The sequence below is a fragment of the Kryptolebias marmoratus genome, linkage group LG1, assembly GCF_001649575.2.
Source record: "Kryptolebias marmoratus isolate JLee-2015 linkage group LG1, ASM164957v2, whole genome shotgun sequence".
NCBI classification, from domain to species: domain Eukaryota; kingdom Metazoa; phylum Chordata; class Actinopteri; order Cyprinodontiformes; family Rivulidae; genus Kryptolebias; species Kryptolebias marmoratus.
Window position 1 is genome coordinate 7,264,339 of NC_051430.1, and position 5,290 is coordinate 7,269,628.

Here is a 5,290-nt window from a genome sequence, read left to right on the forward strand (position 1 = left end):
GTTTTCATAAAAGTGGTGTATAACTTACTGATTTCACATGAAGTTCTTTTTCAGGTTTAAAGAAAACAGCTGTACGTATTTTCGGAAGAATCTATCAGTTTTATTCCTTTTATCCACATCAGAGCAGCAGCTGCTGAGGGAACGAACAGCTCGCCTCATCGCCTGCTTACTGGAATGAGGTGGAACCAGTTTGTCGAGGCGGCCGCTGCTGCTTCAACATATTCTGCCAGCCTTTCAAGGCCGACTCAGTGGAGCCAGATTCAGATATCAGAATTGTTTAGGTCAGGCTGATGTACTTTCAAGTTAGCCTTAAAGGTCTCATTGGTACATCTTAATGGCAAATCCAAACAGTCAAATTAACGTGGTCACTTTCGCCAGGCTGAGTCAGAAACCAAGGTTGATTCCATTCGGCCAGCGAGTTCTAAGGTTCATTCGCCTCTGTTCGCAGAACAACTGAGTCTGAGAGTTTACTGTTCGGCTCATCCCTTCGCACAGGCCAGGCAACCTTGATTTGACCCAAACAGATGCCTGTATCCTCCAAATTTCACAAAACTCCAGGAAATCGCCAAGCCCAAACAGCAGAAATTCTGTTATCAAAAATCCAATGATGTAATTTCCAATTCAGAAATTATGCAAAGAGGCTCCAAAGATAGAAAGACAATTAAAAAGCAGATGGGGGGCAGAGAGAAAAAAAAAAGCACCTGACTTCGATGAGAGGAGGAAGAAAATCATGATGGCTGCCACAGCTAACCAAGTTTCGAAAACATACTCTGTCAGTTAGACAAATAGTGAGCTAAAATATAGTGTGGTAGTAGCTGAGACTCATCCTCTGCACATATGGTGCATGAGGTTATTTTCAAGGTTTGTTCAAAATGACTACAACTCCATCATTTCTAATCATAAGATGATTTAGGTTTAAAACTGAAATGAAAGGTGGCGGGCGATATGCATTTCTTCAGGGACTGCTAGGCCTTTAACTGATTCTGTTTCTGTGGCTCTGACATCCAGTAAAGCTAATTCTGTCTGGTTCAGTAATTTAGTTCATATTTCAGTTTTAACTTGCATCCTGTTGGCTTCAGCTCACAGCTTTTATTCTTTATTCAGATTGAAGCGGTGCAGTTTGTCAGAGATCAGCTGTGCTTCTCTGAAGTCCAACCCCTTCCATCTGACACAACTGGACCTGAGTTGCAACTGTCTGTCTGATGTCTTTTCTTTTTCCAAACGTCTAAAAACCTTATAACAAAAACAGATTTGCTGCTTGTTTTAACATTTAAATACCTTTTACTGGATTAAATATTAAACATCAGGTTTTTCACAGAGCTTTGGTTTGTGACATTAGCAAAATACCCCATGAACCACTGAAGACCTTTCCACAATGTGTCCTGTGTCTTTGAGTCTTTCTAATGAAGACAGGGTCCAGTTTCTTCGGTCCACCTGTAGGATCTAGTCCAACAGTTGTCCTGCCGTGACATGGACTTGTCCCCAGTTTGAATTAAATTTTAGTTTAAGATTCAGAGGAGTTTCAAATATTCAAAACTCTGGGGTGCTAATGTGTTGTCATAGTAACAAAAACAAACATGGACATATGTCCAACATTATGGACAGAAAGTGGACATCAGAAATTGTGTGGAGGCTTTAAAGCAGAGGTCTGGATCAAATGAAATGGACGGTCCAAATGTCTCATGGAGCTTGTTTCTGTTTTAAACCAAAGTTTATATCAGACAAACTCTGTCAGAAACATTCAGTTTCAACAGATGAAACATTTTAGTTTCAATTTAACCTCTGGATAAAAACTGTAAATTAAGTATGTGAACACTAGAGGGGGCCAAAGGACCACCAGTGGCCCACGAACCACACTTTGACAACCACAGATCGAGATTATTAAAACACGATTATAAAAGTTTGATTTAGTTCGTTTTTATCCTGAACTTTTTAAGAACTTGAGTTTTTATTTCCAACAGAAACTTTAATGTTTAACACAATAAAACGAAACCGGGGAAGTGAAATAAAACGTTATTAAAAAATAATTTATACTAAATACTTAGTCAATTATACTAATGTTTCACATCTAATAAACAGGAACGCTGGTTTAACTGGATTTGTGTTTTTAAAATAAAGAAAATGATCTATTTAAGAATCCAGATGTGCTGGTTTAATGCTGTTTATTATAAAACTGGATGTATTTATAAAACATGTTGTAGCTCATGAACAGTTTTACAGATTTTATTTAAAAATTTAATATTAATATTGATAATCCACGGGTTCATACAGTGCGGGAGGAAAAAGCCTTCGTGTTCATTCACCAGTTGATTGAAAATGGTTTCAGCAAACCATTATTGCTAGACGTAGTTTGTTTTACTTGAATTCAATTTCAATTTCTTTGTGCAATTAGATAAAGAGCAGCCTCGCTCAGCATTCACTTCTCCCACAACTAAAACGTGTCCAAAAACAGTCAGTGAAGAAATAAATACAGCAATGATTAGATTTGAAGAGTTTCCTCCCAAACTCCTAGGAATTAATTACTGAAAACAATGTTTTTACCCTATAAAGGTCGGACACATGCAGTTAGGATTTACCTGCAACTTAAAACTTTGATCGCTAAAATAATAAAACCCATTAATTTCAGAGTCTAAACAGGTTCTGGATGTGAAACAGAAACACCTGCTCGTTTATGTCTCAGTGTACAAATCTACATAGACAAACCAGTTTCTGTGTTTAATCTTGATTTTGATCTTTACCAACAGAAATGGTCTGAAAAGCCACAAAATTAAGTAGATTAAGGAAAGGAAGCCTGGGTTTTTAGAGCAGGTTTACTTCCCTGAGAGAGTTTGATCAGCTGGTTTTGTTCTTGAGAACTTAAACTTTATAATAAGTTTGCACCAATAATCCAGAGCCTTTAACCAGAAGGACCTTCTCCTTTTGGACCAACTGGAACCAAGTCTGAATCCAAGTTTAAAAGGTGGTTTCACTTTAAAACTGATGAAGATCTAATTTGCTTTTTTCTGACCCAGAGGGCCTCCCAAAAGGCATCTTTTTTTTTTACTGTAGTTGGTCCTTTTGGTCAGTTTAAGACCTGGTTCTCCTGTGGAACCAGTTCTCCTGACTGTTAGCTCCTATGGAAATACAAACAACTATATAAGTTCATAAAACTGGTGCAATCAAATGAGCCAAAACAGGATCAGCCAACGACTTTTTCTTGTTAAAAACAAAAGAAAACCTTTCCAAACTGATGCTAAAAGTGAGAAGGTTTGATGTTAAAAAGTAACTGTGAAAAGATAAAGTCCTTGGTTACAAAGTTTGGGAAGAAAGAAAAGTTACATAAACAATCATTTTTCAGATTTGTAGCTTCTTTCTTGAAGTATAACTGAAGAAAACTTGCCATTGAGAGGATAGCTTTGCAGCGAAACAAAAAACAAGAAGGTTAGCTTCCTAAATAAATCAGCTTCCTAATTGGCTCTTTGTTGGTTTGGATGTTTCTGTCTTCTCCATTTGTTCAAATGTCTGTTTTAGAAGAAGTGTCAACTGTTTGGACCACCGAAGTCAGGCAGGACAGGCTGCAGGGACTCCTGTTGTCTTTTATGGAAACAGGAACAGAACAACCCCTTCCATCGGGGTCAGAATAACTCAAACAGACAGGAGATTCCTCGGAAGGTGGAGTCAGAAGACAGGAACAGAATCAGACACATTGAGCTAAAGTTATTGAGTTAGAAAAGTTCAGACTGTTGAACAATGGGACATTTTGGGGGCTTTTTGGTTTCTTGTTCAACCCAAGCACTTGATCACTTTTATCTGAGGTTTCCTCCTTCCACAATTGTTTCTGAAGCATTTCAAACACCTAAAACTTCATTAAAACAGACAAAATCCAACCTAGAAACATTTGGCATACTGGCTGTCTCTGGTCTGTGTTCAGGTTCCTGTTGGTGACTTTAAAGCTCAGGTTTTTTTGTGAAGATCAGCATCCAGCTTCCCATCAAACTGAACGGAGCGTGAAATCCCGGAGCTGAGGAGCCGAGCTGATTGTCTCATCTTGGACAGAGCCGGCTGACACTTCAAGGACCTGAATCAGGTTTAGCTTCGAGGATTTGGTTCAGGTTTGTGTCGAGCCGAACTCTGGGGGACAGGAAATGACATTAAAGGCAATAAATATTCCACTTTTTTACCCTTTCATTTAACTCCTCCTGTAAGTTTTTGTTCAAAGCTTCTTCCTGCAGACCAAAAACACTTCATTTACCCAAGCCAGGTTTGATTTGTCTGCTTTTTGGTTCAGGATTCCGGTGTTTTATGTGAATGGAGGACAGAATGTCACTGATCTGGATCTTTAGTGCAGATGGCAGCCATTACTTTAAGGAAAATGTTGCTGTTGAGTAAATCTTTGTCATCTGATCAGAATCAAATACATGCTGGAACCTTTAAGTAGCCTCTAAATGAAATAATAAATGCATTTGTCCAGTAAAAAGATACTGTAAGTTATTTTCACAATAATTGCCGTCCCTGAGAAATAAACAGACAGTATAAGTTCAGATATAAACTGCTCTTCAGATCACAGTCACATGAGTTCCTGTAAATAAAAAGGGGAGGAGGAATGAAAGTGAAAGTGTTTCAGCTCAGACTCCATTTTGTCTCAGAAGACAGAAGAATCCAGCAGCTGAATCAGGTGAGTGTTAACAACTTTCTTTTCCTGTCAGAGCCTCTGAGACGCTTTTCTCTCTGTGGAGAGAAGAAGAGGCACAATTCACTTTATTCACCGTCAGGACAAGGCTGCAGATTTTATAACTGCATCACCAGGTCTCTCTGTGGTTAAAAACTGCTATGTTTTATGGCCTTAAAGACAGGCGGCATGGTGTGTTCAAGTACACGTCGTAGTGTATATATTTACATTTTTTTTAATGTTCCATATTATCAAACAACACTTAAAAAGAACTCATCTTGACTTTGTTAATCAGATATTATTCCAGAAAAAAAGCAGGGCTCGAACTGTAAGGTGTCTGTGATACAATCAGACTTCGTTCTGACCCGGTACTGTGTGCTGTCATCTACAGTCCCCCTAAATACAATAAAGATTTTATTAATGAGTTTTCTGAATTTCTTTCTGAGATTGTGACTGGATATGACCATGCCCTTATTGTTGGTGATTTTAACATACAGGTGCTGGTCATAAAATTAGAATATCATGAAAAAGTAGATTGATTTCAGTAATTCCATTTAAAAAGTGAAACTTGTATATTATATTCATACATTACATACAAACTCATATATTTCAAATGTTTATTTCGTTTAATTTTGATGATTA

The 5,290-nt window shown here is 37.8% G+C and overlaps 1 protein-coding gene across 2 annotated transcripts in view; it reads left to right on the forward strand.

Annotated features, from left to right (window-relative positions):
* The first annotated feature begins 4,598 nt into the window (after positions 1-4,598).
* LOC108234901 (protein NLRC3-like) overlaps positions 4,599-5,290 on the forward strand; it is a 12,572-nt gene continuing 11,880 nt past the window's right edge. For both annotated transcript variants that reach the window (XM_037977477.1, XM_025005620.2), the window contains exon 1: positions 4,599-4,654. The gene's annotated coding sequence lies outside the window, so the exon portion shown is untranslated. The remainder of the gene's footprint in view (positions 4,655-5,290) is intronic.